This window comes from Heterocephalus glaber, unplaced genomic scaffold (assembly GCF_053883595.1).
Source record: "Heterocephalus glaber isolate CG9 unplaced genomic scaffold, H.glaber_assembly_v1.0 deba00001720, whole genome shotgun sequence".
In the NCBI taxonomy this organism is placed as follows: domain Eukaryota; kingdom Metazoa; phylum Chordata; class Mammalia; order Rodentia; family Bathyergidae; genus Heterocephalus; species Heterocephalus glaber.
This window is the reverse complement of record NW_028258433.1, coordinates 2444431-2455880: the sequence shown is the minus strand read 5'-3', so window position 1 is coordinate 2455880 and position 11450 is coordinate 2444431. Positions and strand designations below refer to the sequence as shown.

At 41.5% G+C, this 11450-nt stretch overlaps 1 long non-coding RNA gene and 1 other non-coding gene across 2 annotated transcripts; one reads left to right on the top strand and one right to left on the bottom strand.

The window, feature by feature from the left end:
• Window positions 1-831: 831 nt before the first annotated feature.
• Window positions 832-6402, bottom strand: LOC147821681 (uncharacterized). The gene is made up of 3 exons (XR_015446664.1): window positions 6142-6402; window positions 4085-4223; window positions 832-3569 (listed from the first exon to the last, which is right to left on the bottom strand). It is a non-coding gene; the product is annotated as an uncharacterized LOC147821681 (long non-coding RNA).
• A 78-nt stretch (window positions 6403-6480) lies between these two features.
• Trnan-guu (transfer RNA asparagine (anticodon GUU)) lies at window positions 6481-6554 on the top strand. Its single transcript has one exon. It is a non-coding gene; the product is annotated as a tRNA-Asn (tRNA).
• The last annotated feature ends 4896 nt before the right edge of the window (window positions 6555-11450 follow it).

Below are 11450 nucleotides of genomic sequence, written 5' to 3'. Positions count from 1 at the left end.
AAGTGTAAATAAGGACCAAAATGTATAATATTTATTGGGAAATGGGAAGAAAATGTTCAAATGAGAAGGGGAACAAGGGAGAGGGATAGGAAAGAAGGGACAAGAATAAAAGAGAAAAGAAGAAAATAATGGAAACAAAGCTTTTGTAAATAAAGAGGGGAAGAAGGGTCTAAGGGAGGGGTGGTGGATGGGAAAAAAAGAAAGAAGATATATCATATACAGGTACAAATCTCCTATGATGAATGTTATCATTACATATATCTAAAATGTACCAATAAAAATTATATCTAATATACTTACAGTAAGAGTTTTTATAGATTGTAGCACAAAATTATAGGTTCTTTTTCACAAATAAAATAAACATGAATTAATAAAAGAAAATAACCAGAACTTATTAGATTTCACTAGAAACAAACATCAAAGGTGAATGCATCTTGAATTTTAAAATATGCAAAAAATAGTTGATATAAAACAAATAGGCAGATATAAGTATCTCATGCAAACAAGATTCCACTGGTTGAAATGACACCTGCCTGAGTGACATTTGCTTGAGATAATCAGTAGTAAACAAACGTGCTGCCCAAGTGACGCTGTGAGTAAACTGTTAAGTGGTTAATATATCATCCCTTTGATGTTTAAGCCACGCTAAATTTTCCACGATTATGAAGAGCACTCTTCCTGACACCATTTTTCCAGGCTAGTATTCAAGGACCGCCATCCCCTGACACAGAGTAGCTTTCTCCAAATCCAGCCACACCCTATCTTAATCCTGAGCTTCAGCAGGCTCCTCCACGCCTCCCACCCACCCCTGCTCTCTTCCTTTTCCTCCTCCTCACCCCTGAAATGTCCCCTGGAAAATCAGCCTTGCTGCTTGTCTTCCATAGGATCTATGCTGACAGCTTATAACTGTTCTCACCTCAGTGTCCTCAGACATTTACCAGCTACCCTGAAAATTTTTTAATGTATCTTCTCTCCCACTCCGTGGATGAACGCAACCTGCAGTAGGAAGGGTCTTGAAGAGAAAGGAGACCCAGAAACTCCAACCCAGTTCCTTGCTAATTCAGTCAGTAGCTGCTGGCTGCCATTAACACTTAGCATGATATATTTCACGGTACTGTGCATTTGCAGAGGTTTAAAAAAGAGTCTCAGTAGTCTCATGTAGTTGGGCTATCCTGCCCAAGTGAAAACAATCATTGTGACAAAAAGTGAAAAATTAGAAAGGCCAATGAGGTATTTGAAACGATTGCATAGAAGGTAAAAGTTGCCTCCAATGTCAGGATCCACAATTGTTTTGAAGTGAAAACATGATTATCGCTGAAGTCATATGTTGTCAACTCGCTCACCAGCATAGTTTGACCCCGCTTTCTCAGGCGGTGAAAGAGCTACAAGAGGCCAACGTGACTGTGACACTGTTCGATGGAGACCCTCTTGTGTGCCCAGATCCGAGATCGGCACCCCACACACGGACACTCCTCTGCCCCTAGACAAGACAATCGCTGCCGAAAGTAACCACCTACCACCCTCTATCTATAATTTAAGGAAATTGCTGCTGTCTTTCAACACTGGCCCCTCAAGAAGTGCTTGCTTTGAACGCTTGAGAAAATAATGGGAACGAAGAATATAAATATCACTGTCCAGAGATAACCCTAATAGTAAACTGCATCATTCCCAAATGCTACACCTGTGCATGTGTGTGCTCTAGAACCTGACCCCAGGATCCGAATCTGGCCATCCCACACACTGTCCCCACGACCTGGGACACACAGCTGTCTCTGCACACCGGAAGAGCAGTAGTGGTCTCTGCTGCCTGATGCTGCTGGGAGCTTCAAGGAGGAAGTACGTAGAAATTGTTTCTAATAGCACCAGCACAAAAACAACACCCCCACAAATGATCATGGATCCCCACTTACTTTGGCTTAAAACTTTCATCATCACTGTGTTGTTAAGTATTCTTTGGAAATACTATTTGTATGATTATAAGGTCATGTGTCTTACTTTTTTTACTTAACATTTTATCGTGACATTATAGTTTTAAACCTTCTTTGAATGTTTTAGTTTTGTATTTCGCCTTTTCCTTCTTTGCCATTGGAGAAAGGGACTGTTAAAATTTCATGTATTTTTTTATTTTGAAAGCATTATTTTAAATCTTTATATAGTTAATACTTTATTTTCTAAAAATGCCACAATTTATCATCATTTTCTCCCATCACGGCACATTTAGGTTGTTTCAGGCCTGCTATCAATAAGACCAGTGATATACTTAAAACTGTAAGCATATCCCAGGGTTAATGCCTTAGGATGAATTTCTAACAGAATTTCCAAGATGAGAGGGTATAAACATTGTTTGATGTTCATCTTACCACACTGCTATCCAGAATTAGCTCGGTGATTTAACTCTCAGCAGCACTGCGTTAGGACCCATACTTTCTGCACCCAGACCAGTGTTTTCAGATTATGCCTTTTTCTTCTCTGCCATTTGGAAAGGAACATTTTTACGTCGTTTATTTTTTTATCTTGATTACCAGTGAAACTAAACCTTTGCGGTTATATTGGTCATGTATATTTTTAACTGACAAAATTGTACACATTATGGGATATAATATGATATCTATACATCACAAAAGTACACTGTAATAGTTAAAGCAAATTTTTTAATACATACTTCCCTCATGTCTTCATAGTTTTTTCACCATGTTGTACACTAGTTCTCCAGAACTTATTCCTCCTGTCTAACTGAAGCTTTGCAACTTTTGTACCAACATCTCCTCCCTTCATCCTACTTCCACCCCAACCCCTAGCAATACCATTTTATTTTATTCCTGTGAGTTTAACATTTTAGATTCAACACATGAGTGAGATCATGCAGTATTTGTATTTCTGTGCCTGACTTATGTCACTTAATAAAATATCCTCTGGATTCACCTATGTTGTTGCAAATGACAGGATTTCCTTTTTCAATGTCAAATAATATTCCTTTGTGTATTTGTGCCACATTTTCTTTATCCATTCATCTGCTGGTGGATACATAGGTTTATTCCATATCCTAGATATTATGAATAATACTTCAATGAAGATCGGGCAGCAAGTATCTCTTCATTTCTTTGGGATATATACACCCAGTAGTGGGATAGCTAGGTCAAATAGTAGTCTTAGCTCTAATGTTTTTAGGAACCTCTACACCATTTTCTATAATGGTTGTACTACATGTATTTTTATCTTTGGGTAATTTTTTGCTCATGCCCATTTTTGTCTTGTTTTTAATTGAGTTGTGAAGGATTTTTCCCATATTAATTGATAAATGCTACTTATGTATTAGAAATTTATTTTTTCTGTCACATTTTATCTTTTCAGTTTACATTATGGCTTATGGTTTCCATTTACTCACTAATTCAGTACCTAGTTCTTGAGCATCTTCTAAGTGCCTGGCATTGCTGTATGTATTTGAAGATGCAGCAGGAAACAAGTGGACTAAACTCTCCATCCTCAAAGAGCTTATATTTTAGTGGGTGCTTCCATCTGGACAAAACCACCTGGATTCAGGAATGCCTGTTCCATAGTTTGATAAGTACCTACAATTATAAAAATGTGAGTTGGCTTATTAATGCCATCTTACAGAAAACCATCCCACCCGTATGAAAATGGAGGAAGACACCCCAGAATTTGGGCTAAGAGAAAAAACTAGGTACTATTTTCAAACATGTATGATTAAAGAATATCCTTAGACTTTCTAATGGGACTCAAGTGGTTTTTTCCTGGCTTTCCTTCTCCCTATCTTTACAGGTGCCTCTAAGATCTCACAACTGTTTCTACAGCCCATAGCCTGGAGCTAGAGAAATAGAGATATGGATGGGGTTGATGAGATCAAAGGAGCTTGGGGTCCCTTACACACGGTGGACTGTCCCCAGACATGGCTTTATGGAATATGTGATGCAACAAAGCCAATTTCCTAAGAGATTCCTCTCCCTCAACTGAGGCACAGCAGAGCCACTGGAACTTTGAAGGGAGCCAAATTTCCTCTCCAACAACCCGTGTGCATGTGTTGCTCAAGGGCCAGATGGGTCCCCTCCCTCCAAAGCCTTAGCACCTGGAAATGACTCCAGAAAGGGCACAGGGGAGATCTTGAACTAACGTGATTTCGTCTCTGGCAGCAAAAGAACAGGGAATCATGAGCTAAGATGTGGCTCAGTAGTAGGGCACTTGCCTAGCATGTGAAACTTCTTGCACTGGGAGAAAAAAGCAGAGAATCAAAATAGATATTTAGTGGCATTACAGAAAAATAAAATTATATTTCTTATTAACTGGCATATCCCACTATGTTTTTTTAAATCACTAAAAAAGAGATCATCACTTAAACATTTATATAAGAAGTCCCCACAGTTCTTAAGATGAAACTAAAAATGCATACAAAATGTCATTAAATCAGAATAATTTTAAGTTAACTTTTAAAAGTACAGTTTGGAAAGCATGATTTGTTCCAGTATTTCTCAGGTAGAGGGCATTGATTCTGTCTTCAGTGGGTGGCACAAACACCACATACATAAATACATAAATAGGACAAAGACATTGGGCTCTAACATGTAAACAACACACGTAACACACATAAGCAAGCACCTCGTGACAAGATTTCTAGATGGCCCTAATGAGAAGAATTCTCATCTTCCCCCTCCTCATGCTCAGGCCCAACTCCAAAAGCCCTCAAGCCTTTTCCTTCCCCTTTCCCTCGGAGGCTGCCTCCTCAGCAAAGCTTCTTCCTCACACAGAGCCAGCTCTCACTGGAAAGAAACAAATACAAGAAAAGCGTAGAACCCAGCTTCAAAGGAGGGGCCTAGAAAGGGTATGCAACATCACTAATATTGGGAAATAGAAAAAAACCTACAGTAACAGCATTTTACACCCACTAGGATAGTTACCATTTTTCTAAAATGTGGAAAAATTGGAACCTTGCACCTGCTGTTGTGAATGTAAAGTGCTGCCATTGTGGAAAATTAAATGATCCAGTAATTTCACTTCTGGGGACGTCCCCAAAAGAGCTGAAAGCAAAGACGAAAACAGGTACTTGTACATCCACATCCACAGCAGCATTATTCACCATAGCCAAAAAGTGAAGCAACCCATGTAGTCATCAAGGGATAAAGGTATAAGCAAAATGTGGTATATCCATGCAACGGAATGGTCTTCAAAAGGAAAGAAATTCTGATTCGTGCTGCAGTAAGGATGAACAGTGAGGACCTCACGCTGTGAAAACAGCCAGTCACAAACCGACAAATATTGTATGGTTCCACCTATGGGAGGTTCTTAGAGTGTTCAAAGTTAGAGAGATAAGGTGCAAGAAAGACACTGTTTAACAGGGATGGAGTTTCAGTTTGAGAACATGAAAAGGTTCTGGAAATGGATAGTGGCAGTAACTGCACAGCAATGTGAATGTACTTAATGAGCCTGAACTGTGTATATTAAAAATGTTAAAATGTTGAGAAAAGATAAAGAAGAAAGGGAGCCAGAGAAGGATAGAGAAGGAGGAGGAAGGTACAAGAGGAGGAGGTGAGTTAGAATGGAAACCTGGAACGCACAGGGCTGGGCTGACTACAAGACGACCAGATCAATTCCGCTTCTGTAGGGACAGCAGCTCTCAGAAGATCTCTCGCAACTGGTCAGTCCAGAAGAGAAGTAAACCCGGGAAGTCCCCGTCTCTCTCCTAGGGGCAGGCGCACCGCTACAGCCACACCTCCCCTCCCTCCCGACGAGGCAGCTTGGATTCCAGCGGGCTAAACGCTGAAGATGGCAAGGCAGGGAACCTTCGGGGCTGTCAGACTGGGCCCTTTTTTGTGCCCCTTATGCCACACGTTCTCAAGGGAGGTCCTGTGCCCCCAAAGGGTACACACTGCCTCTTAGGCGACAGAAATTGTTTCTTTTTAAATGTACAAAGCGCACACACCGGTCCGCAGTGTATCAATCCTTAAATTGTTATGAGGGCGATTACGAGAAGGGAAAAGTCTAAGGAGAAGGAGCAAAAAACAACCCCGAAAAAGAGCACTGCTCTCAGGTTTGGCCTAAACAGACGGGACTATCCTATAAGCCCATGTCAGAGCACTCGTTCCTCTTCTCCCCAAGGACAAGTCGGGTTTTGTCTGTGCGGCCTCATACCCGGTCGCAAGCGCTTCTAGAACCCCAGGCTTCTGACAACGGCAGGTCGCGGTCCCCCATCAGTTCCTGCACAGAGCGCGGGCACTGCAGGGAGGATCTTGCTTGTGCCCACGTTCACAGAGAGGCTGCTGCGCCGAGGAGGGCCCTTTGTCCCCAGAGGACTCGCGAGGTCGGCGCACCCGCAGCTCCTCCCGCCGCTCGGCTCTGCTACCCCGGGTGTTGGCCAACCCGCAGCTCCGGCCGGTGCGCCACGGTCCTCCGCCCCGGGCTGGCGACGCCCAGGGTGGTGTGAGCCACAGCGGAAACGTGTAGGCAGCGCACGGCAGCCTAAGGGGCTGGGTCTCTGTGATGCAATCGGTAAGCGCGTTCGGCTGTTAACCGAAAGCTTGGTGGTTCAAGCCCACCCAGGGACGTGGTCCTAATTTTCTGCAACCCTGAGCGATTTTTAACCGAATATGAGCACAACGCTGCCCCGTTTCCAGCGCAGGAAACCCTGTCCAGGGGGAGGACAATACGTATCCACTTACAGTTTACTTCCTAACGCGGTTGGGCCTGGCTACGCAGCATCTGGACTGGGAGCCTAAGTCTGGCGTTCAAACTCATCCTTTCTCTGAGCGGACTTGGACATGAGCTCCAGGATACCAAGAATGGTATCATGGCAACGGAAAAGCAGCCACGGCCCACGGACAGGTACACGGGTGAACACCTTTGGCTTCTCTCTGAACTGTTGGACCGCACCAAATACCGAACGTAGTTATTATTTCCATAAAGATCAGATGGTGTGAGAAGTAGTCCTCTAGAGGCAAGTGGAAGCGCACTGTCCTAGGAAATGAGTCACTGAACTTTGGTCATGCCTTTTGGACAAATGGACTTGAATCTAGGAAAAGACACCACGTTTCGCTTAGCCGGCTGCAGATTTCCTCTGAAATCCAACTCAAAATAGCAGAAATAGTATGGATGAGCTCCTTGTAAAAAGCTTCAAATGATATATTTTCAACTCTAGTCTCACGGAGGACACAAGTATTCTTCAAGTCCATGTTTCACTTAAGACTTTGTATAAAAATAGAGAAGCATATAATTCTCTGCCGATCCTAAAACCATCTGGTGGATGCTTTGTCTCTGAAATCTACTGAATGGTGAGTAGAACTGGGAGCCTAGAAAAAGGCAGGGGAAACGGAGTCACAAGAGGTCGGTCTCTCAGAGGATGCCTGGCAAGGGCTGATCGAGCATATCAAATAACTGCTGACTTTTTTTTTATTAAATTCTTTTATTGGTACATTGTAGGTATACAACACAATTACATTTCTCATTGGGAATTGTACCTTTACATAATGCATCTTGGTTCTTATTTTTTCCCCATTCCTAGCCCTCCCTTCACCCCCTCCACCCTTCCCTATTTACAAAGACTTTATTTCCATTGTTTCCATTTCTCATCATTTTTCCTTTCCCTTCTTTCCTTTCCCCTGCCCCTCCCACTACCCCTACCCCTTTGGACCTTTTCTTCCTATTTTACATTATCGATTATTCATTCTAATCATTGGTACATTTTAGGTATACAGTATAATGACGTTCATCATTGAAAATCTGCACCTTTACATAGTCTCTCTTGGTTCTTATTTTTCACCCTTGCCCAGCCCTCCCTTCAACCCCTCCAGTCCTCCCTATTTACAAAGATTTGGTTCCTATTTTTCCATTTTCTCATATTAATCCCATTCCCTTCTATCCTTTCCCCTAGCCCTCCCACTTCCTTCCCCTTTGCCCCTTTTCTTCCTATTTCACATTACCTATTATACATTTAGTCCTTATTTACACTTTCAGTTTCTCACACCAGAGAAACTATTTGGTATTTATACATGTATGTCCTATTTATTTCACTTAAGAGTATCACCTCAATGTGCATCCACTTAGCTATAAATGTCTCTAATTTCTCATTTTTTATGGCTGAGTAGTACTCCATTTTATTAAAAAACCACATTTTCTTTATCCAGTCTCCAGTTGATGGGCATTTAGGCTGTTTCCAAGTTTTAGCTATTACAAACTGTGCTGCTATGAACATGGGCACACATATATCACTGTGGTATGATTCTTTTAATTCTTTGGGGAAGATGCCCAGCAGTGGAATAGCGGGGTCAAATGGGACTTCCAGTCCTAGTTCTTTGAGGTATCTCCATACTGATTTCCACAGTGCTTGCACCAGTCTACACTCCCACCAGCAGGGGAGCAGGGTTCCTCTTTCCCCACAGCCCCACCAGCACTTGTTATAGGTTGATTTCATGATAGCAGCCATTCTTTCTGGAGTGAAGTGGAATCTCAGCATTGTTTTCATTTGCATCTCTCGAATGACGAGTGATGTTGCACATTTTTTCATGTATTTATTTGCTATTTCTACTTCTTTGTCTGAGAAATGTCTGTTCATTTCAGATACCCAATTTTGGATTGGGTCTTTAAATTTGGGAGGTCTGATCTTTTTAAGTTCTTTATAGATTCGAGATAGTAGACCTTTGTCTGAGGAAGAGCAGGTGAAGAATTTTTTCCCACATTGTGGGTTGCCTCTTCACACTGCTGGTGGTTTCTCTTGCTGTGCAGAATCTTTTTAATAAGAAGAGATCCCACTTGTTGATTGTTTGTGCTAGTTCATGGGCAACTGAGAAATAACTGCTGACATTAAAATGTTCTCTGTTGTATAGTTAGGAGCCCTAAGTGAAACACCACATTGGTTATGATGGACTTGCAGGTAGATTAGCAGGTAGGTAGTCCCAAAATATTCTCAGGTTGGGGTTTTTTTGAAGTTCATCAAAATTCCAAACTTCCCGCCTACATTTAAGGGCATCTTACAGTGGAAACAAGGAATTGGGGGGAATTAAGTCATAAAACCATTTATACATTGTTCAAATCTAATTTAATATTTCAAGATGAACAGTATAATACTTGCTAGCACTAAAATTATGAGGACTTGGAATTGTGCCTTCCCACTTTGAAAGTGAATGTCTTTACCAAGGTTACAAACTCCTGGCAGAGACCACCTTCTCTTAGGGATGACCATTTTCAAGGGCCTTATCCTTGAGCTCAGCACCCAAGGGCTGGCACGATCCACACCTTGTCTTGTAGCTCTTCCTCCACGAAAGCTTCCCTTGGTTCTGTGCCCTTACTAGGATCCCTGAATGGTCCGACTGCTTACACCCCAGGTGCTTTTCACTGATGTGTGCTCCCCATCTCCACCTCCCTTCCCAGGGCAGCATCAACTGAGGAGCCACTTTCTCAAGGCAGCCTACCCTGCTGCCTCTCCTCTGTGAACCTCCGACTACCCTGAAACCAGTGAGCTTTTCTCACACACACTCAGTAGGAATTCATGTCAAGTACACATCAAGACTTCCTTCGAGTTGCTTGTGCTTCTAGAACAGGCTTGGTGCACTGTGCACTCTCAATGCAGGGGTATTCCCTGTCTTCTCAGGTGCTGTGCTCGGAGGTGGAAAGTCAGATAAAAATGCAAGTAAGGAGCATCAGCAGGAGCCCCACAGAAAAATGTTTCTGGATGGTTATAGTGGTCAATATAGACCAAAGCTCTGTCTTCTTGGAAGATTTGAAACAACGCTGAAAGATCTGAGAGGAAGCAAGGCAGGGGAGGGGCATTCAAGGGTTGGGGAGATTGCAGGTGGGTGAGCATAAGCATTGTGGAAGATGGACTTACTCTAAAAAGAAGCAGTGGAAGTTTTTGTAACTGTGGAAGGGCCCTGGGCACCTAGGGATGAGGCTAGATGTCACCTTGTAGAGTAGCGGTTTCATCTTTAGGACAAAATAAAATCCACGTTAGGTGGTTGGTCTGGCTATAGTATAGGAGAAATAAGAGTTCAGACAATGGTTAACAGAATTATATTTCAAGGGAGGGGCAAGGAGGTGTAGGGCTAAGGTGGGTCTAGAGAGGAAGGTATGGATGCAACTCAAGGGAAGATTGGACAAGGCTTGAGGATGGAAACAGGAGGGAAATGTACAGGGTAGTGTCCATTTATTTAAGTCAAGCTTCCAAAGAGACTACTATAGGGGTTCATGGAGCCCTATGAAAAGCTAAATGGCCTGGGTTTGAGCCTTATTACAAAAAAATAAACAAAGCCCTCAAATAGGAAGCTAATGACTCTCTTCAAAATATGCATATTCATGGATAAAATTTTGTTTATCATATCCAAGGGACTCAGAGCCTATCATGCAGAGTTTTTGGTCGTCAAATTAATGAGCTATGGCTTTTATTTACCTAATTTGTATTCTCCTTACTGATAAATCCAAAGTGTTTAGGAATGGAAAAATTACTAATCTGAAGATTTGAAGGTAACATAAAGAATCAGAAATAGTCTAATTAAAAGAAACCAGGTTTTTTTCCAGGGATGTGTGAGCAATTAAATAGTTATGTAAAATTAGTAATGGAAAACTTGAGACAAAAACAGCTGCTTTGAGGTTTTAATACAATGTTTTGTTACAATCTGGAATGACTGGATATGATGACCTTTAATATAGTGACCCTTTCACAGTAACTTCTATGGAGCTTCACACCATTAATAGATACCAGTTTGCATTTCTTTTGTGCATTACTTTAATGATATCCAGCAAACTGCCATATTTACCATACTTTAGTTTTCCTTCATGGGAATTGAGGAGTGTTTTTTTTGTTTTTTGTTTTTTTCACTAACTATATCCCAAGCCTTCTTTTTCTTTTGATTTTGGGATAGGGTCTCGAAAATTGTCCAGGCTGGACTCAAACTTGAAGTCCTCTGGCTCAGCTCCCCAAGGTGCTGGGATTATGGGCATAAACCACACCTGGCTTGCTACTGTTTTTTTTAGTAAAAATATCATAAATCATCTGTCAAATGTGACTCAAACTAGTTGTTCCCAAGCAAGTTTATCAAATACACATTTCACAATATGGAGATTATCAATTACCTTTGTAATAAAGTGAGATTATCATGTGTATGAGCATAATGATGGCTTACAGTTAACTGAGAAATATGATTATTCAAATTTACTGCAATAAATACTCTATAACAGTGATGGTGAACCTTTTAGAGATGAGTGCCCAAACTGCAACCCTAAACCCACTTATTCATCGTAAAGTGCCAATGCTGCAATTAAATCTGAATACTGAGGCTTAGGTTTAAAAAAACAACTCACACATTAACATCTTTTGTCTTAAAAGAAAAACAACACATTTTGCTATAGGTTCCCCACCACTGCTCTATTGGTAAAAATAGTATTGGTTAAGACCCAATATGGAACTAAGGTTTTAAATTTAGGATTTCTCTAGTATTTACCAAACACAGAAT